At 39.7% G+C, this 21,679-nt stretch overlaps 1 pseudogene; it reads left to right on the top strand.

Moving 5' to 3' along the window:
* Positions 1-7,145: 7,145 nt before the first annotated feature.
* Positions 7,146-7,600, top strand: LOC101618569 (annotated as a pseudogene).
* The last annotated feature ends 14,079 nt before the right edge of the window (positions 7,601-21,679 follow it).

Below are 21,679 nucleotides of genomic sequence, written 5' to 3'. Positions count from 1 at the left end.
TGCCCCTGCACCTCCTGCCTGTCCCCAGTTCTGTATGCATAAAGAAATCAATCTTCAAAAAAAAGAAAGAGGACCCTCCCCGGTGGTGCAGTGGGTTAAAGCACAGCACTAAGAAGCTAAAACCACTTCAGCAGGAGTTCCATCCCTGCCAGGGAGGTGACCCACATGGTGCGGCAGACCTCTCCTGATCTGCCCACTGCTCCCCTCAGTAGTGTACTTCGTGAGTCAACCTGTCTGCTCCCCACTCTCTCTCTGGTGAGTCCTCTCACTGCCTCTGCACCTCTGACCTGTACCCCAGTTCATAAAAAGTATGCATAAAAAATAAATCTTTAAAAAAAAAAAAGGAGGCCCTCCCTGGTGGCGCAGTGGGTTAAAAAACTGCACTGAGAAACTAAAGCCACTTCCGCATGAGTTCAATCCCCGCCTGCCCCGGAGGTGACCACATGGCACTGCAGACCTCTCCTAACCCGCCCGCTGCTCCCCTCAGCAGTGTACTTCGTCGATCTGCCTGTTCTGCTTCCCGCTCTGTCTCTGGTGAATCCTCTCGCCCTCCGCATCTTTGGCCTGTACCCCAGTTCTGTACGAATAAATAAATAAATCTTTAAAAAAAAAAAGGAAAAAGGATTGGAGTATGAATGCTTATGTACAATTCACAAAAGAAAAACAGTCCTTTGCATAGAATTGCAATGAATCTCATGCATTTAAAAAATGTATTCCAGTATTTTGTCTTCTATATACTTAGCAATGTATTCATTTCAAACATTTTCATTTTATTATTATTTCTTCATGTTTCAAGATGTCCTCTTGAATGTGCTTTCTTTATTTTTTGTGCTTTACTTTTTTTATGGAAAAAAAATGCCATACAGCCAGTAAGTTGTGCCGTGAACATGCTAGTGAAGATGTTTGCTTTGAAACTACCTAGAATCCCAGCTTCCTTGTACTGCAGGCATATCAGTATCCAAGGCAAGAACAGCAAAAGAATTACCCAAACTGAAGCTCCCTCCCACAAGTCTTTTCTTTCAAATATTTTATTTATTCATACAGAACTGGGTAAAGGCCAGAGGTGCGGGGGTGGTGAGAGGATTCACCAGAGACAGTGGGGAACAGAACAGGCAGGTCTACTGAAATACACTGCTGAGGGGGGCAGCAGCTGAGACCGGAGAGATCTGCTGTGCCATGTGGGTCACCTCCGGGGCTGGGGATCGAACTTACACTGAGGCAGCTATAGCTAGCTTGCAGTGCAGCATCCTAACCCGTTGTGCCACCAGGGAGGGCCTAAGATTCCTTTTTTTGCTGATACCCCATGTTCAATTCCCATGTATATCACTCCACCAATTCCATGTTCTGCTAACTCTAACATGGCCTACCACTTTCTTGGGCTTGCTCTACTCAGGAGCTTCCTAACTAGTTTTACTGCTTCTTTTCTTACCCTGCTACAGACTTTCTGTAGCTACCAGATGCATCTTAAAAAGTCAGATACCATTATACCATTACTTTCCTGCTTTGAACACTTCAAGGTTTTTTCTTGCACTTAGAAGAAGCCCAACTATAATGTATGACCCATCTATAGGTGACCAATCCCTGCATATGTTTTTCTTTATTGCATGTGACTCTAACCCATCATCCTAAGCTCTGACACTTGGCCTCCTTGGTATTCTTAAAGCAGAAAACCTTTCTGTGTCATTACTTTGGTGATCTTTGTCCTTCTTTCTAGAACACTCTAGAATTGTCTTCCCCTTTCTATTTTATTCCTCTTTATTTCTGTGCTCAAGTGTACTTCCTTCATATAACCTTTCTTGACTTTCTTATGCAAAATGCACTGTATTCCCAAGACTCTCAACTTCCTGAACTTCCTTTAAAGCCGTTATCACTGCCTGAAATTATATTGCTATTTTTACTCAACTCTCATTGTGTTTTATACTGGACTAGCTTTATGAAAGCATTTTGTTCCCTACTATTCCTCCTGCACTGAGAGTGGTCTGTGGCATAAAGTGAACATTCAATAAATATTAATTGAATGAAAATAATTTTTATACTCTAAATCATTCTAATTTGTTAATTTTATCATGCCATTTACTAGGCTCTACAATGATATCTCATTTGGGTAGTGGGGTGGGTAAAATCCAAACATTTAGCATGGGGCACATGGTCTTACAACATTTCAGTTTTACCTTTGGCTACTCTCACCAGCAGCTTGAGTTCCAACATTTAATAATTTGCTGAAAGCCAGAGTTATGCTCATAAACCTTGAAATCCTTGGACCCCAGCACTGTGACTGACACAAATAGTTACAAAGCAGCTGTCATTAAATGGCAGGAATTATTATATAAGACAAAGAACATAAAGAGCACCTCATTTTTCTGGCTGTTTATTCACTGACAAAATGAACCATCCCTACCTTTCTCATAGGATTTATTGGCTTTTTTTTCTTAAACAAATTATTTTAGCCAATAGTTTATAAGTAGCTACTATGTACTTAGCACTGTCCCAGCTGCTACCTTAAGAATATATCACTGAGCAAATAGATACTGATTCCTGCCTTCATATAATTTATATTGAAGTAAATGGAAGGCATTTAATTAAAAGCACACATGGAATTATATGTACATAATACTCTGTGCAACTTATTGAACACATACATAAAATGAGTTCAATAGAGAGAACTAACACAAGAAATGAAGGCAAAGAGTATCAGATACAATACATATACACATCGTGTATATATATAATGGTCAGGGAAGTGTGCACAGGGAAGTTTGAAGTTCTTTGAAGAAAGCAAAGATGTTGAGGGAATGAACCATGTGGTTCTCTAGGGAAAGAAAACTCCAGTTAGAGGATATAAATGCAATAGTCCTGAGGCAATAACATGTCCATAATGATATTCAAAACTGAAGCACAAATGCCAACATTATTAAAATCAGTTAAAATGTATATAAATAAAACACATTTAAAAATAAAAAAGTTTTAAAATTAATGATCTAATGTTCAGTCTTAAACTGGGAAAAGAAGAGCAAATATATGCCAAGATAAGAAGAGAAAAAAATAAGTGATAAAGATCACAGAGGAAAATAATGAAATAGAAAGCAGGAAAATGCTACAGAAAGTCAATTAAATAAAAAATACTTATCCTTAAGAAAATTGACAAAACTGATCAACTTCTCTGATAAAAGAGATCAGAACAAAAGCAAGACAACACAACCTGCCAATAGTAGGGATGAGAGAAGTAACATTATCAATTCTACGAAAATTGAAAAACATAATTTTATAAACAACTTTATGAAAATGAACCCAGCAGCACTGATGAAATATACAAATTTATTGAACAGCTTAAGCTATCCTATTCAAGAAGGAATATGTAGATGTGTATTTATTAAGTCTTTTAACAAATTCAATCTATTTTTAAAGTTTCTAATAAACAATGAGGTACAAGAGAAAGACATTAAGGAAACAATCCCATTTACAATCATACCAAAAAAAAAAAAAAAAGGAAAAAGAAACACTCAGGAATAAATCTAGCAAAGGAGGTAAAGGACCTATATAAATAACATTATATGACATTGTTACAAAAAAAAGAAGACATAAAGAAATGGAAAAATATTCCTTCTCAAGGATTAGATGAACCAACATCATCAAAATGGCTATTCTGTCCAAAGCAATATAAAAATGCAATACAATAGTAATAAAAATGTCAATGGCATTCTTCAAAGAAATGGAACAAAAGTTATTGAAATTCATATGAAAAAATAAAATATTCTAAATAGCCAAATTTATCCTGACAAAAAAGAGAAAGGATGGCTGTATCATATGCCCAGGCTTCAAACTATACCACAAAACTATAAACATTAAAACAGTATGGTACTGGACTAAAAAGAGGAATGGAATTGAGAGCCCAAAAATAAACCCAAACTTCAATGAGTAGTACATCTTCATTAAAGGAGCTAAAAATATATTCTGTAAAAAGGAATGATGGGAAAACTGAACAGCCACATTCAACACAATAAAACTGAGCCACTCTTTCACACCATATGCAAAAATCAACTCAAAATGGATACATAACTTGGATATAACATTGAAACCATAAAATACATTAGAAGAAAAGAGGCAAAACACTTCATGACTTAAGTCACAGTGATGTCTTTGCAGATTCATCTCCAGTAGCAAGGTCTTAGTAAATAGAAGTCTAAGGGAGTTCACCAAAACCCTTCTGTTTCACAGCTTTCAGTTTTATTGTCAGAAGCAAAATTGCATGCTGAAGAATAATAAGGCATTCCTTAATACAATGTGCTTGGTCCTAATTTGATTGTGAGGCCAGAAATGTAGTTTTCACTTTTCCCTAGAGAGTTGGGTCCCTTTAACCAACTATTTATCATCATTATTTTTCCTAATGATAATGTCAAAGAATCCTACTTATACCAAAGGAGGCCAGAAGAATCTCCACCCACTACTGGACACTATAAGCAATAAGTTCCAAGGGTCTTAAAATATTATAATAACATTGACCAGAATCAACTTAAAATGTCCAAAAAATAGATAACCAAAAAAAGAATGGGGAAAAAAAAGAGTCATATCTTTAACCATATAAATGGCAGCAAGGATCAGACCCAAGATATGAAGCACCAGAGGGTAATAAGCTCATGCCCAGTAGGACGGAAGGATATAAGGAATGGCCAGGGAGTGGATGATGCATATGCAACAGGACATCTCTTTACAGAAGATCTGGAATATTCTTGGGTGGGGTGGTCATTTGTATCGAGTAGCTTTTACAAATGTACATTATCTAATACTCTCCTAATGTAATGATCTAGGTCACGATAATTTAATTTGTTTTAACACTCCTTATACAATAATGAGAGTATCAGATCCCTTTGTACGCAGACAGGGAAGATTTTTCAGAGGAAGTGAATACCACATAGAAAACTGTCAACCTCTTCCACACACAAAGCCAGTACTGCTGACATGTAAATGTTTTTTCACAGACAGATGCTGCAGTTTCTATTTAGCATTCAGCCTTCCACCTGGGAAAGTCCAGCCTGGCTCTGATATTTCATTCCAGCTCATAAGGGCTCAGATTGGCTTTTTGTGCTTTAGCACAATATTTTCTAAACTAAGCATTATTTGGAAATCAAAGTGATGAGCGTGAGTCACCCACACATATCATATTGAAATCTTAGGAGGAGATGCTGCCTACAAACATACACACAACAGGTTAGTGATATTTTTTGAGTTTTACCAGGTTCTAATAGATGGCTTTGGAATGTTTGGAACATCAAACATTTCTTAGAAATTTTTGTTTCAGTATTTTTCCTGTAGAAAGGCTTATGCAGTAGAAAGGCGTATTTGCTTTTATTAACTTGCATATTCTTCATGTATTGAAGCTTCTCAGTACTTAGCACTCAGCAGCTTATAGTGATGAAAAACTTAGACTTCTGCACTTAAGACTAACTCAACAAAGGGTAGAAGCACGTAAGAGTACTATAATTCAGGGACAACCTAAACAGGTCTTGGGCTAAAGAGAAGGGAGTAACTAACTGCCATGGCATTTGAGGGCCAACAGAGGAGTTAGTATGACCTGGATCCTGCTGGACTGGAAATGACTGAAAAAGGGAGAAGTAGAAAGAGTGACATTTCAGGTATAGGGAATAAAGCCTTGAGATATGAAAGAGTTCATCAAGCTTTGTATTCCCTGCTCAAGAAGGCTTCTTCCCTTTGATACTCTCCATAGCGAGCGCTTAACAAGTAATTAATTTAATTCTTGTGGTTGTGGTTGAAAGTGATGCAATCATTTCATGCTTGTTATGGAATTACAATGGTGATAGTAATAACAACAACATGGGATCTTGCTAGGGTCCTTGACCAAAATGTACATGCAGGTGTACAATTCTATGAATCAAACTACTTGGCATTTTCCACATCTAAATGCTGACAAAGTACTAATTAGCATTTGTTGAGCTTGAAAGATAAAATATTTTCTTCTTCAACTATTATAAAGAAATTAGTTATGCCAAAATAGATTTAATTTCTGGTAAAATTTCAATGAGAGACACATACATGTACAACTAATTTATTTTAAATTAAGGCAGGAAAGTAAAAGAGAAGTATATAAAGAAAACTTGTATGAAAACTAAATCTGAGGTCATCTTTTCAGATATGACTTTAATACTTGTTTACTAGGCTAACAGTAAATAAAAACAATTGATTATTAAAATAAAAATAAAATTGATTACTAGGCTAAAAGTAAGTGTAATATATTGTTCAGAACTAGAACACATTACATAAAGTACTATCTAGTGCTTGATATGGTGATACCATTCATCAATGAAAAAACAAAGGTTAATCAATCAGTTGCCTGATTGATCAGTGAGAAATCTGAACACAACTTAGAGCCTCATTTCACTTCTTACACAAAAATAAATTGTAGACAAATTTAGGAAAGTGGGAAGAAAACATGAAAAATCAACAACAATTTATTTATCTATCAAATGTTTGAGGCGTATTAAAAATAACAGTATTTATTAAACTTAACTAATCAGTAAACATATAAAACCTTCCATCAATATTAGCAGAAGAAACAAAATAAGCCGGCACTGGAATATGATTGGTGTGGACATAAATAGTAAGTAATAAGCATTATTCTGACTGAATACTGCACATGTGGGTTAGTTTAGGGAACTAATACTCCTTTTATCACCTTGAATTTTTTGCTTTAGAAATGTCTTTAGTGATGATTTATTACTCTCATAATCGAAAAAAATAAAAGTGACAACACACATTTCTAGTAATTAAGAAAAATGCTTCTCACACTTAGGGTGAACTTGCTGTCTACTGGACCAGCTTTCACCAGGTCCTCATCACCTGTTGCACAAGAGCCTGCCTGAGAGCAGTAGAAAGCTCTTAGTGCAGAGGGTGATTTCCATCCATCAGCATCTGCTGAGGCAGCAGAGTAGAGGGGTTATCAGTTGCTTGTCAGCTTTTGCTTAATAGCAAAACAGGTGCTATTAAAGAGCCATCAAGATAAAATTCGGCATTATTTTCTATAGAAATGAAACCCTACAGGTGATTCTGTGTGTGATAACAGCTTCAGAAAATCTGTTCAACTATTTCTCTTTAAAAAGAGGAGTACAGGGGCTTCCCGGGGTGACATTCAGGCGGCCGTCTGGGGCCACGGAGTTTCCATCCCAGAGCCATGGCCCAGTTTGTCCGTAACCTCGCGGAGAAGGCTCCGGCGCTGGTTAATGCTGCTGTGACTTACTCCAAACCTCGATAGGCCACATTTTGGAGCTATGCCAAGGTTGAGCTGGTTCCTCCAACCCCTGCTGAGATCCCTACAGCTATTCAGAGCTTGAAAAAAATAGTCAATAGTGCTAAAACTGGTAGCTTCAAATAGCTCACAGTTAAGGAAGCTCTGCTGAACGGTTTGGTGGCCACTGAAGTGTGGATGTGGTTCTATGTTGGCGAGATCATAGGCAAGCGTGGGCTCATTGGCTATAATGTTTGAAGACCAATCTTTAACATCTGATTATATTTGGGCTTTTTGTGTATTGGACCATGTGTGGTCAGAAGGGTATTTGAATAAATGAATGTGTCAAAAAAAAAAAAAAAAGAGAGGAGTACAGGGAGGCATAGGAGTGTTTCAATCTAGTTTTAAAGACCGCTATTGGAGGGACTTGATATCTCACTGTCATCTATGAAAATGGGTGTATAGACTGATAGAAGGTCAGGTCAGTGTTGCTGGGACAAAAAGCCAAGAAACTCATCATAAAAGTTAGGGGACACAGAAATATACAAGCCTCAGTTTGGAGACTCAGCTCTACAGAACTTAAAATTTCTAGATGAGTCTATTAGTGTTTTTGTGATAAATAAGAATAGTTAATATGCACAGAATAGGAAATTATGTCAACTTTTACCAGGTGAAAAACTTAATTGAACCCAGAATAATTTTTCAAAGGTCAGGCAATAGTGTGAATGACACTGACAAAGGTTTGCACATACTGGTGTTGATAACTCAATTTGGGCTTCTCCCTAGAAAGTTCTACAAATAGGTCCTACTGTTTGAATTTTATAAGCTTCAGTGACCTCTTGATGGAGAGCCTCCAAATCAAATGTGGTGTCCTGAAACAGTATGATCTAGAAAGTTAGCATGAGTTATAGTAGCGGGGAGAAACAGAGATGCCTCATGCCAGTCTGCCCTCGTGGCTGGCTCTCAGAGCACTCAGTTTACCACTGAGGAGCTGAAAGTTCATAAAAGTAGGGAAACACTGAAAACATTTGATTCACATGTTACTTCAGAAAATTTCTCTGGGTACTCCATTCATGAAGTAGTCACTTTGTCTTCAGTTGTATCAATGCATGCCAGTTATGCTTTTAACCTCAGAAACGTGCATTTTTCTCCTTTGACATTATTTCCTTACAGACATCATCTTGCATCAGGATCAGAGGTGGGAGTAATTATATTGTCACAAAGATATTATTTTCCTTCCAAAGCCAGAAGGCAATACAGGAACAAGCTGTGGCATTGGTCTAGGAGCTGTGATTTACAACCAGAGGTGTGCAAATTTCATAGTAGAAAGTGAAGTGGGGGAACTGAAATGGCACCACAGCAGGCGAATGCAGGTGGAGTATATGCCAGAATGGAGCAAAAAACAAACAAACAAACAAACAAACAAAAACTCATGTGTATCAGAGCAATGAATCTGGAAATGATTTGAACATTAGGGCCAATGTTATCAGTCACTTGCTTTCTCCACAATCCTTGAACCTATGCTTTTCAAAAACAATTAAGAAGAATCCAAATGGCCAGTGCTCAAGGAATAATGCAGGAAATCAGAGGAAATTATTGAACAAGTTCCAATTTCTCTGGTAATTGCATTATAGACCAATATTGCTTGCATCAAAATCGCCCAGAAGTTTAAAACATCAAAGCAAGTAAACAAAAATCCACTTAATCATTAGGGACTAGTCACCTGAAATCGCCTCCACCCATGGTCAGAACAAGGAAAGAAGCAAACTGAAAAGACAGGACTTGGGAAGTAGTGTTTGGATGCAAGAACACCCAGCGAGTTCCTTACTCTTTTTTAGACTCTTTTGTATGAACCAGCCGACAAGTGAGCAGTGCACTGCTCTGACCCCCTCCTCAAACCCCATTTCCTGCACCTGACAAACTGCTTCCTCATTCGCCTGCTCTCTATCCACTCCCACCCACCAGACAAGGGAGTTCAAGCCTTAGCAGTGTCTCTAATGCTCAACATGAAATGGAAAACAGAAGGAGCAAAGCTAGAGGTCACGGCTATGAGGCGCCCCAGCTCTGTAGGCCCTTCTGCGTAAAGTCATCACGGTCACTCTGTGTGAATTTCTATACTTGTCTGATTTTGCATGTATCATAGAAAACATGAATGCCTAGAGATCAAGACAGGAAGTGGGAATGTTGGAATAAGTACAGACGTCGACCCTAGGCTTGGGACGGGCTACGTCTTGACTCCCGCTCGCCACTGCTGTTTAGCACACATGCCTCCTGCATGGCTTCTGAAACCGAGTCCCGGGGTTTCATTTCTCAGATATGCTTCCAAAGTCCCTGAGATGGCTAGGGAGAGACCCCCTCCCTTTTGGCCACTGTTCAACTTGAACAGCTTCTATTGGTTTGGTATGTTAAGCTTCTGTTTCAGATTGTATTTAAAGGGTTCCACTGCACACATCTGTTTCAGTTTTGAAAACCATTTAGGTTTCAGGAGTCACAGTTTAATCTAAGTAACTGCTAACAGTCTGCAGCTCTCCTAAACAAGAGCACTGTTTGATAGACTAGAATGTTTTCTCCTTTGAAATAGAGAAAATGTGCTTTCTTCCTTGTAGGTAAGTGCGATAGTGAAAAGATAAAGGCTAAAGTTACTCAGAAATGAACGCTACATATTAAGTGTTATAATCACACATCAATAGACTCCATTTAGATTGTGGTTTTAGGGTGTTAGGATATTCAAACACCGTATGCTTAGTTGACTCATTTACCCCTTTGATAGGATTAGTTTTTAGATTGTTTTTGTATAAGCAAGAGGAGAAAAAGATTATGCACCCTTTAGTTCATGCATTCACTTACGAATTTTGTAAAGGGCCACTTTGGTTTCTGTGTGGAGAATATATTAAGCCCTGTGAAGAAGCAGTGGGGTGACCATGTAGACTACTGGTGCCATAATCAAAGTAAAAATCCGCGTAGTGAAGAAAATTTATTTTTACAAGTTATAAAATTAAACAAGCCACACATAGAAGCCTCGTGAACCTACGTACTTTGCCACACTTTGAAGAAGGCAAGGAGGACTGCAGCTCGAACCTAGAACCACTGCGTTGGTGGTTCAAATTTCTGCTTTAGCTGTTGTAGGACCCTGGATAAGTTAACTTAATTCTTGCATGTCTATTTTCTCACTTTTAACAGGAAGCTTAAAGTAGTATCCACCTCATAAGAGTGTGTGGGTAAAGGAGTAAATATATGTGACGTGTTTAAAATTGTTTCTACCAGGCAGTAAGTGCCCACTGGTTTTGCCTGACACGGCAGGATCTAGATGGGGTAATGTGGATTGTGGCCCCTAGAGGGCAGCAGAGGAATACGAACAGGCGTAAAAGATGCCGAGTCAGTCACGTTTTCACATTCCGTACCAAAGATGTAGTTTGAGGAGAAAATCATCATCATCGTAAAAACAGGGAGAAGGGTTCTGTGAGTCACGCAAGATGAAGCTAATCTCAGGGCCTCTTCTAGCCTGCTGTTTTGTTCTTGCAATAGTTCAAGACACAGTAATGTAGACTAAATCAAGGACGGGAACAAGTCTTGTAATGAGAAGGATCCAGGCATTTATCTGGGAACTCGCTTCCCAGATAGCTCATCACATGGCTTGCAAGGGGCTGCTGGCTGCTGCTGCTGGAAGCTCAGCTGAGGCTGAGAGCAGGGGTGTGGTTCCTCCCTCCTGACTTGGGCTTTCCCACGCATGATGCTAAGCTGCCAGGCAAGCATCGTAGAGAAAAGGACAGGCAGAAGAGCTCTCACTTTGTATGATGGAGCCCTGGGCGCTACAAGCGTGCCATTTTTACATGTTCCCATAGACAAAGCGGTAACAAAGTCCAGAAGCTTCAACGGGGAACGCGGTGGGTGCCCCTCTCTGATAGGGCTTGGGGAGCCAGGTCCTGGGAAAGCAGCTGGAATGGGAAATAGTCTCATCTATTTTTGTAAAAGACAATCAGCCACAAAGTATCTTCCTACAAATTCACATTAGATGATAACTGTCCTCTTTTTCATACACAAAGTATCAGCAAATCTTCACACTTCTAGAGGGAAAATCCATTCCAGATCTAATCTGATCTCATGTCCACTGCTCCTGCCTGAATTCAAGCCAGAGCGAAATCTGCCTGGATCAAAGCAAAGCTTCCTAACAAGCCTCCTCACTTTAGAACAGCTCTGATAATCTAATATTTACACTGCTGCAAGTGAATTTTTTTTTTTTCAGTGTAAATCTGATCATGTCACTCACTGCTCATCTGAAAATCTTCCAGTGGCTTCCTGTTATCCTTAGGATGAAAGTTCACCTTTAAAGGTGGCCAGCAAGATCCTCCATATTTTGTCCCCTGTTTTCCCCTCTCGTTTCATCATCAGTCATCCCTCTACCACATGCACATTGGCCTTCTTTCAACTTCTTTAATGAAACTCCACACCACAGCCCCCAGTGAACCAAATTATAGTGGGCTGTTTTGATTGAGATGGGGCTTTGGGTTCCACATGGTCATGGGGTGACCTTTTACCCCCAATGTCCACACTAAAGTCAGTCACTTGGCTTCAGGACTGGTGACCTACTGGACACTCAAAGTCCGTGGCACTCAGGAGACCAGAAATAACCTCCTGAGAAGACACCTGGCTGGTGCCTGTCAGAAAGGCAGCAGGTGCCAGGTGGCACGTTACCTGAGGGCTCTCAAAGTTGGTGGGGAGCCCACCAGGTCTGACTTCAGAAAGTCAGGACAATTTGCTAAGGGAATTGAATGTTAAATCATTAGTATATTTTATTTTTTTAAAGATTTATTTATTTATGCATAGAAAAGCTGGGGTGTATGCCAGTGCTACAGGGGGGTGAGTGTTTTCACAGAGACAAAGGGGGGAGCAGAGCAGACGAATCTGCTGACATACACTGCTGAGGGGAACAGCGGGTGAGACAGGAGAGGTCTGCTGCACCATGTGGGTCAGCTCGATGGCTGGGGATTGAACTCTGACCATCGTGGTAATAGCTCTGACACTAACCCCTATGCCACCAGGGAGGCCCCGTTAGTGTATTTTTAAACACAATCTAGTGAAGCCTAGAGCAATGTTGGTTGCATGTCTGTTTATGTTCCAGGATACCCCCGGCATGAGATGACCTGGATGTGAATCCTCCCCTATGTGCCTAAGATTTTGAGCCAAATACAAAGCAAACATAGAGAGAGAAATATGGGTTGGGTTGGGGAGGAGAGTTTATTTACAATGGATTTACAAAGGCAGCTAGAGTAAAAGAGAGAGAGAAATTAGTTGGCCAACACTTGGTCAAATACCATCCCGCCTGCTAACATGTGGCAGCAGGATGCCAGTCAAGTCCTAAGAAGCAAGAAGAGAAAAGGGACCCCAGGCCCTCAGGCACTCAGTTATATACAAGCATGCTGCTTGACTCCACCCCAAACTCCCTGGCTCAGGAAATCTGGTTTAAGTATTCCGGGACTTGTGGCAAAATGCAACGGTCAAGAAGTGGGGCAGGGAGAGTACCACCCCCCCCCACACACACACACACACCGGTCATTTACTCAGCTGTATCTCATCAGTGGAACAAGTTATTTAAATTGCTTTAAGCCTTAGCCCATATGTTCACTAATTTCTGCTGTAAACTCAGTCTTGTGGAAGGCAAATTGCGTTGATGACAAGTACTTCTCTCCTTGGGTCTCCCAGAGTTGCCCATTCCTGTCCCCCCCCCATCCCACAGGGTGGACTCCGGATATACTCCCTGAGAGCCCCCCACATCTCCTGACACAGTGTTCTGATCCAGTCTCTGCTGCGCTCTGTGACTGAGCCGCCTTCATTAACTAAATCCCTGTGGGTGTTAGAGAAGAAAGGATATGAATGCGGGAGTTGGTCTGAGGTGCCAACTCTCACCAGTGATGAGAGGGCTAAATAAACATACATAGTGCACCAGCCAGGCAGTCCTAAGCTGAGTTACTGATCATGGACTTAAAGTGAACCCAGCCAGCATGGCTGGCTGCTTTTTCCAGCTATGGTGGTGAAAACTAGGGATGGGTTTTACTAGGACTTTGGTTTTCCCAGAAGAATACAACAAGGGGGAGAGAGAGAACAGTGACTTCTGTGTCGACTAGAGATTTTAATGATGGCTCATGGCCCTCTGTCTCAGAGACTCCACTTTTTAAATACTAAATATATTAGTGTCCTGTTGCTAATGTAACATTACCATAAATGTAGTGGCTTAAAACAACACAAACGTATTATCTTACAGTTCTGGAGTTTAGCTGTTTGCCACAGTCTCACTGGTATAAAATGACTGTGTCAACATCACATCCCTTTCTGGATGCTCTATAGAAGGATCTAGAATCTTTTTCCTTGACCTGTGAGCTTCTGGAAACTTCTCACATTCCTTAGCTCTGACCTGCTTTATTTTCAGAGCCAGCGACCACAAGGCAGCCTTTTTCACCCGCAGTGCTGGACTTTCCTTGTGCCTGTGCGTCCCTTCAGAAAGACCCTGTGATGACTTGGGGCCCAGTGACCTCCCTCAGGAGGATTTTCCTGTGTATTTCCCATTTCTGCTTCCAAAAATGCACTTATATGTTCTACTTGCAAAGGAAAAAACTGGAAGTCTACGTAAGTGAACAGTGTTTATTTCCTGGTAATGGGATTTCAGATCACTTTACATTGTGGGTTTTGAAATTTCTGTCTTTTTAATTTTTGCTCTCTTTTGGATTATATTTTGGATGACAATCTACTTATTAGAGAGAGAGATAAATGTATTTCCTAAGAAAAAATTTTGATGACAAAAATCTAACAATACTTTAAGATAGCTGTAGAACAATTTTCATGTTTCTTTTTTTTAATGAGAACCTATTAAACTACAGTAAATCTTCACATTTATAGCCTGTACTTTTGAACATCAGAGGGAGTTTTTTTTAAGTTTATATAGTATCAGGAAAATATTAATGAATTATTGAGCCATACTCTTTATAAAATAGTACTTAATATATTAGCTATGACATTTTATTAGTATGTCAGTTAAATGGGATTTTTTTTCAATTATATTCAGTTCCTTTAATATTCTGATTTTTTGTGATGCTTTAACCCGTTGTGCCACCAGGGAGGGCCCTCCTAAATGGGATTTTTAGTGATGTTCCATATGTGACAAAGTAAAAAGAAAAATGTCATCTTTAGGTAATATTGATAACACTAACACATCTGCTTGTCTTTCAAAGACCTGGTTAAACTTAAAAACTTCAGCTTTCACTAAATTATCCCCTGACTCCCCAAACATTCTCTCTCTCTCCCCCCTCACCCTGGGGTATGTGTGTTTTTTGGGGAGTGGGGTGTACTTTCCATTACAGAACTACAGAGAACTGCTCCCAGACATCCAGGACCAGGTTTAAGCCCTGAAAAGTCAAACTTGCAAAATCAACAACCCCCATCTGCCGCGGTGATCTGATAGTGCAGAGGGCCCCAGCACAGCTATAAAAGCAGATCCTAGAGACAAATGTCCAAACAATAACATTAGAAGAGCCAAATAAATAATGTGAGTAGAAGTAAGTTTTTAGTGAGTTAAAAAAGAGGGCAAAAAAGCCAAAGAGCGTGAACTCACCTTTGAACGGCTCTGGCTTTGCTCAGAACCTGGGTTTCGCTGTATTCTTTCCGACCAGGGAGTGAATATGATGGCCAGGTGAGAGATCTGACCCACTTCTTCATAAAAATTTACTGTTTCTAGTTTTTCTAACCGCTTCTGGTGAGCTGGTTTCTGCCTACATCTGAAGAAATTTCCAGTTTCTTCACTTGCAAAATTAAGCAACTGACCTCTCCATGACAGTGCCACCTCAGAAGACCCATGCCAACCCCACTGGTCAGAGAAAGGACGAATGCCCCCCCTTCTCTGCCAGGCCTGATGCCCATGATCCTCTACAGAGAGCGACTGGCAGTAGCAAGTGTTGTCAAGGGCGCTGAAACACCTGGGAAATGAGGATGAACAGGGACAAGGGGAAGTACTAGAATCACCCGAACCAAGATAACTGCTCTGGAGAGTCACTCATGTTTAGAGGGTTTTGGAAAGTCCAGAAGACCCCCACCCGCCCACAGAGAGAAGCTCTTGGCAACTCTAATATTTGGAATATTGCTATCTTACTATTCATCAACATTTTGATGATAGTTCTCAAGTTACAATTGCTGTTGTATACTAACTTACGTAATTATATTTCATGCTGCTATACAGTAGTATGCAAAGCAAATAATACTTGACTGCATACCAGGTACTATCCTAAGTGATTTATCCCACGGAGAGAAGCTGAAGAGAAGCCCATTGGGAATATAGAGGGGTCTATTTAAGCGAGTGGTAACCCCTAAGCGAGTAGTGACCCCTACACACCTGAAGCTCTCAGCCTCTATTCATAGCATACAGGGGTTAGATGTGCATTAAAGGTATTGCAGGAGAGATTTGCATAAATGCATCTAGGGGACCTTTGCTTCTATCCTCAGCAATATCTGGGCCCACAAAATGCTATATGCTGTTAGCACCTGGTGACCATATGGATACAACCTATAGATAATAGAAATACTTTTCAAAATGTAAATTTGAATCATATTCTCACTTGATAGTTGTCTCATTGGTTTAATCACTAAAATATATACCTTTGGAAATGTTGGGGTTTTACATTTAATTCTTAAGCTATATTTCTTTTCACCTTGCAATAGCTCACTTTTCCTTCTTCCCATCCCTCCTCCCTCCTCCTTCTTTGCTTTGTATATTACTATATAGCAGCATGAGATATAATTACATAAGTTAGTATACAACAGTAATTGTAATTTAAGAACTATCATGAAAATGTTGATGAATAGTAAGATAGCAATATTCCAAATATTATAGTTGCCAAGAGCTTTTCTTTGTGAGTGGGTGGGGTCTTCTGGACTTTCCAAAACGCCTTTCCTTCTTTCCTTCCCTCCTTCCTTCCTTCTTACTATCAAACTTGGCCTTTACTTAAAGCTTCCCTAGACAATGAAGTAACATTGTGTAGTTTGTTTCTTACATAGGTAAGAAACACCCTGGAGGTGACCCACATAGTGTGGCAGACCTCTCCTGACCCACAGCTGCTCCCCTCAGCAGTGTACTTTATCGCTCTGCCTGTTCTACTTCCCATTCAGTCTCTGGTGAATCCTCTCACCACCCCTTTACCTCTGGCCTGTACCCCAGTTCTGTATGCATAAATGGATAAATCTTAAAAAAGAAAAAAAAAGATTTAGTTATGCATATAAGAGCTGGGTACAGGTCAGAGTTGCAGGAGACAGATGGGGAGCAGAACAGACAGATGTACTGAAATCCACTGCTAAGGGGAGCAGCGAGCAGGTCAGGAGAGGTCTGCCTTGCTATGTGGGTCAGCTCCCTGGCTCCCTGGCTGGGGATTGAACTCGAGCTGCAGTGGCTGCTCCCTGGCTGGGGATTGAACTCGAGCTGCAGTGGCTGTGGCTAGCTTCATAGTGCTGTGCTTTAACCTATTGGACCACCAGGGATGGCCCAGCACCGTCACATTCTATATAAATTTCAATTCCCAGTGGTCGATTCCTTGGCCTTTGCAGTCATGTAGGCTGATGTGTCCCTGCCTGCACATAGTGACGTGTGTGTAACAACTCTTGTCTATGCCCTCAGCAGCCTTCCCACTCTAATCAGTTGGAGCCTGAGACTCACTGGTACATATCTGACAGGAGACATTGGGGCTCTCCATTTGCTGGCAGCCCTCCATGCCCAGGGCTCTGCAGACCTTGTCAGGGCCTTGCCTGGCCAGCAGAAGTTGGAAGAAGCCACCATCATTTCCCTTCTAATAACTGGATGACAAGTCAGGAAGTCACAGGCCTGTTTTTTTTTTTTTTTAACAAATATTTTTTAAAGTGTATATTAGACCTTGGTTTTAAGGGTTTTTACCAATCTTGGTTTTAAGGGTTTTTACCCTTAAAACCAAGACATTTTACCAGAGGCATTTTTACCAGAAGCTCTCCATCATAAGGTTTTTGCTAATATTCTGAAACAAATACTTTGGTCTTCATCCAACTTTGATCTTTTTGTGCATGTTCCCCTCTTTAGGACCCTGAAGAATAGGAGGAAACAGCTCCTAACACAATTGTATTTTAAGTAGAAAGAACAAAATTTAGAGTCTATTTTTTTTAACTAATTATTATGTTGGATGACTATATCTCATAGTAGAACACTCAAAGTAAAAAAAGAAATGTACGTGAAACAATTGTTACTCTCTTTCCCTAAAAGTTGAACTTAGGAGGGAAAAGAGTGGTTAAAGACTTGAGTTAGGTGGGAGGTTTCATTGTACAAAATCAGGAATACAATAAATTGGGATCTTGCCTTCCTGATAAAACAAGAAATGGTCTGTAAATTATCCTAATGAGGCCCAGGTCAAGGGGAGAGCTCTTAGGATCAGAATAGAATAGAAAAAAGCTTCAAAAGAGTAAAGGACACTCCAGAGATAAAGGCAACAAATTCCAAAGGGGAGTAATCAGACACCCCAGGACTAGGGGCAACAGGACCTTCCAGAACAAGGACAGTAAAGAAAAAGGACTCTGAGATAAGGGCTGGGACACAGAGACTTAGTTCTGGCACAGAGACATTAAGACAGTGAGTGAGACCACCGAAAACTAGCCACTGAAAGAGATCCTGGTGGAGCTTTAGAATAACTAGGGAAAGAAGGTCAAGATTCCCTGAGGCAGGACTCCACTTCAGCTCCTTGCCCCTCCCTGGCCTGGTTCCACTGGCCTGGGAGTCCCACTTTATTTCTGTGCCTCTTCACCTCAATAAACTTGTTATTTCTCTAAACAATTTTGCCTCCTCGCTTCTTGACTGAATGTCAGCCAAACTCCTGCTGGGGCTTCCTGGGACCCCAACCTGCGGTGGTCTAGTGGCGGGGACTCAGCGCCGTCCTGCAGCCTGGGATTTGCTCCAGGCTGGGATACCAGGCCTGAAAACCTGGCATTTTCAGCATCACTAAAGTATCACGTTTTGTTTGGGGGATGTGACTGCTGGTGCAGAAATGAAGAGACCCTCAGCCCTCAGGACATCTTGGGGCCTTTCAGTGAACAGAGAGGAACTGAGTGAGAAAGAATCTCCAAGGGAAGCAAGAGCTTGCCATCAGCACACCAGAGAGAGGAGTTCAAAGGTAAGTCATTCACAGAAAAAAGAAGTTCAACCGCAGGGCGGATGTGCTGCTTTTCACACCCCAGTCCTTTATTTGTAAAGAATAAGCAGTACAGTTCTGAAGTCTTCCCTTGTTAGGATTCCTCCAAAAAAAGAGAAGATGAGCACTAACCTTTACTTGCCAGCATCTCTTGTTCATTTATTTCTCTCAGGCAATTTCCCTAAACTTTATTTCCTTATCTTCCACCAGATAATTATAAAATGAAGACACTCATTTTTAACCTTTAGGGACATTCATCTCATTGCTATGTTCATTGTCATGACTATTGTGAAAACAGGAGCCTTCCTGAGAGTGAGCCCAGGCTCCCGGGAACCAGAACAAGGTGCTCGTTGCCTGAACACACACTGTCTCTCCTTCTGATGGGCTCCTTAAAGCACGAATAATAGGAAATTCTAAAAAAGAAGAAGGGTGTGCTTCAGAAATCCAAATCCATATAACCCATTAAGACCCAAAACTAAGCCAATGAAGTAAGAAAAAAAGACAGAAATACCCAAATATTGCTCGACATGTTAGTGCCCAAAATTTCTCACTCTATCTCCTTCCTCATTGTCTAAGAACTGATGTAAATTACCTTTCAGGTCATGTCATGCATTCATCATTTTTAAAAAGGGAAGAAGTTTGTTTATCTGTTCAGTTTAGATAAGGCTTAAAATCTACTCAAAATGTTTCTGTTGAAAATAGACTTAAATGAAAGAACATTGGAAAAAGTTGTCTGGATATTCTTTGAGGCTGTAAGTTAACTGGAGAATTTTAGCTCCATTCAACTCCTGCTGCAACCACAGGATGGAAATGGAAATTCTATAATTCAGAAGTGATCTGTATACAGAATGCAAATACTGGAACAGAGGCCCATGCTTGCATTTCTCACACTCTTCTTTGAACTCCTGTCACTTATGGTCAGTAACACACAGTTCACTGGTTAGTTGCACAGTCCTCGATTGTTGGGGCTCCCAAGTAGATTGGAAGTTCCAGATACAACAGACATTATTGTTATCTTTATCAGGTATTTCCCACAATGCGTTTTACTGTGTGGCTCTGTTTGTAGGCCTTCATTTATCCATTCATTCAGTTGATGTGTGTGGGGAGACAATTTAGTACCAGAATCCATGCTACAGAGATGCTGAGAATAGGAATTATACGAGACACACACTCTTTAGGAACTTAAATTTGAATGAGATGAGACAGTAAGCAAATGAGAAAAATACCAGAGGAGACAAATGTGATAGCAAGAATTAAAATAGGATAATATAAAAGAAACTGAGTAACTGCATTGGATGGGGTGGTAAAAGACCTCTTAGACAGATTTTAGACAGATACCCAAATGATCGGGGGTCTACTGGACTGGGTTGGCACTTCTGTGGGCAGAGCACAGTGAGAGAGGAGTGTGATATGAAATTCAGTGGGAAACCAGCAGGAAGAGCTCTTAGGGTTTTGGAACCTACAGTTTGGTATGTGAATATCATTCTACATGCAGTTCAGGGCTTTACCCAGGAAAATTACATGAGATGATTTATATTTTTATAAGATTGTGTGCAAAATAAAGTCAAAATAAAACAGGAGAATAATTCACTTGTTGTAATAGTTCATGAAAAAAGATCATGTTATGTAGATGAAGACAGAATTAACAGAGATGGAAGTCTAGTTGAAGCGATAATTTGGGGGTATCATCAGGAGGAATTGGTGATGACTTGGGGAAAGGGTAAATGGTGTAATGAAGGAAATTAAGGATTATTTAGCTTAAGTTTTTTATTTTAAAAACTTCCCATCAGTTTGTCAGGGGGGTTGGGGTGGGGAACTGTGTAAATTATAGTCATTTATCTAAATAAAGTGAATGTAATAATGCAGAGAAGCAACATAAGTATTTTATCGTGCTGAAACTAGATAAGAAAAATTAATGTCAAGACCAATTCAAAATCTACATTCTTAACAGTTTAGCCTCTATAAATTCCAATACCTGGTAAAAGACTTCCTATTTCATCCAAACAACTGGAGGTCTGAAGTGTTATTTTTGAACCATCTGAGAAAAACTTCCTTACTTCCTGAAATGCCTCCTGTAGAGATTTACTAGAGAGTGTTCTATTACTAATAAGTTCACAGCTTTTCTTGAAAATGTCTATCTCACTTTTATTCTAAATATATAGTTTGCTTTCATTCTTGAGCACTTTAAAGATATTACTTTACTTCTTCTGACTCTATTTCTGCTCTTGAAAAATCATCTGTACATCTTATTGATCATTTGTAGGTAATTTGTCTTTTTCTCTACTGCCTGTAAGATATGTACTCTAAATATTGTATTATTCAAAAAGTAGGCCTCTTGTTAACCTTTCTCTTAGCTATCTCAGTTACTCTCATGTCTATAAATATCACTTATTCCCAAAATTATACATCCAACCCAGAGCTCTCTCCCTAATTCTAAACTGGTATGCTCAAATATCTACTAAACAGCTCCTCTTAAAATATATCAAACATACATGTCAAGATCTGGCCATAAGATTTTCAGTCCTTTCCCCAAACATTTTCTTCAGACATCTTCTACAACTCAATACATGACAACACTATTTTTCATTATCTTAGAACAACAACAAAAATAGTCATTTTCCATTGATTGCCACATTCATGTCTTCAGAAAATTCCATCAAGTCTACATTAAAAATTTATATAAAACCCAGTCACTTCTTACTCCCCCTACTGTTTCTAGTGCCCATCATATTTTGCTCAAGTTGTAACAATATTGTCCCAGTTTAGCCTCCCTGTTTTCATATTTGGTCTCCCGCACATTATTTCTTTTCTCAACATATTAGATTGCCATCTGTGAGTCAGATATGACCACTCATCTACTTAAAAGTCCACAATGTCTCTGAATAAAAACTCAGTGATTTCAATGATCTACAAGCCTCTTGCATGATCTGATCCCCTTTACCAGTCAGATTTCATCTCTTATTTCTATTTTCCTTAATCATTTTAATCTAGCTACACCCATGTCTTTGCTATTTATCCAGAACACAAAGCATATTTATGTCTCAGGATCTTTGCACATGCTTTTATGCTTCATACTTCCTCATCTTTTCCAGGTCTTTGTTCAATTTTCAAGTTCTCAAAAGACTTTTCTATTTAGAATTACAACTACACCTCCTCAATATGTTAATACATATTATTTCTAATATTTAGTGCCATCAGACTTCTTTATTGTAGCCAAATTGATATCTCACTTGTCTTTTCCAAACAGTGATAAAATTAA

Source organism: Condylura cristata, unplaced genomic scaffold (genome assembly GCF_000260355.1).
Source record: "Condylura cristata isolate star-nosed mole 26May11 unplaced genomic scaffold, ConCri1.0 scaffold00004, whole genome shotgun sequence".
NCBI classification, from domain to species: Eukaryota; Metazoa; Chordata; class Mammalia; order Eulipotyphla; family Talpidae; genus Condylura; species Condylura cristata.
The sequence above is the reverse complement of the archived record's forward strand: the minus strand, read 5'-3'. Positions and strand labels throughout refer to the sequence as shown.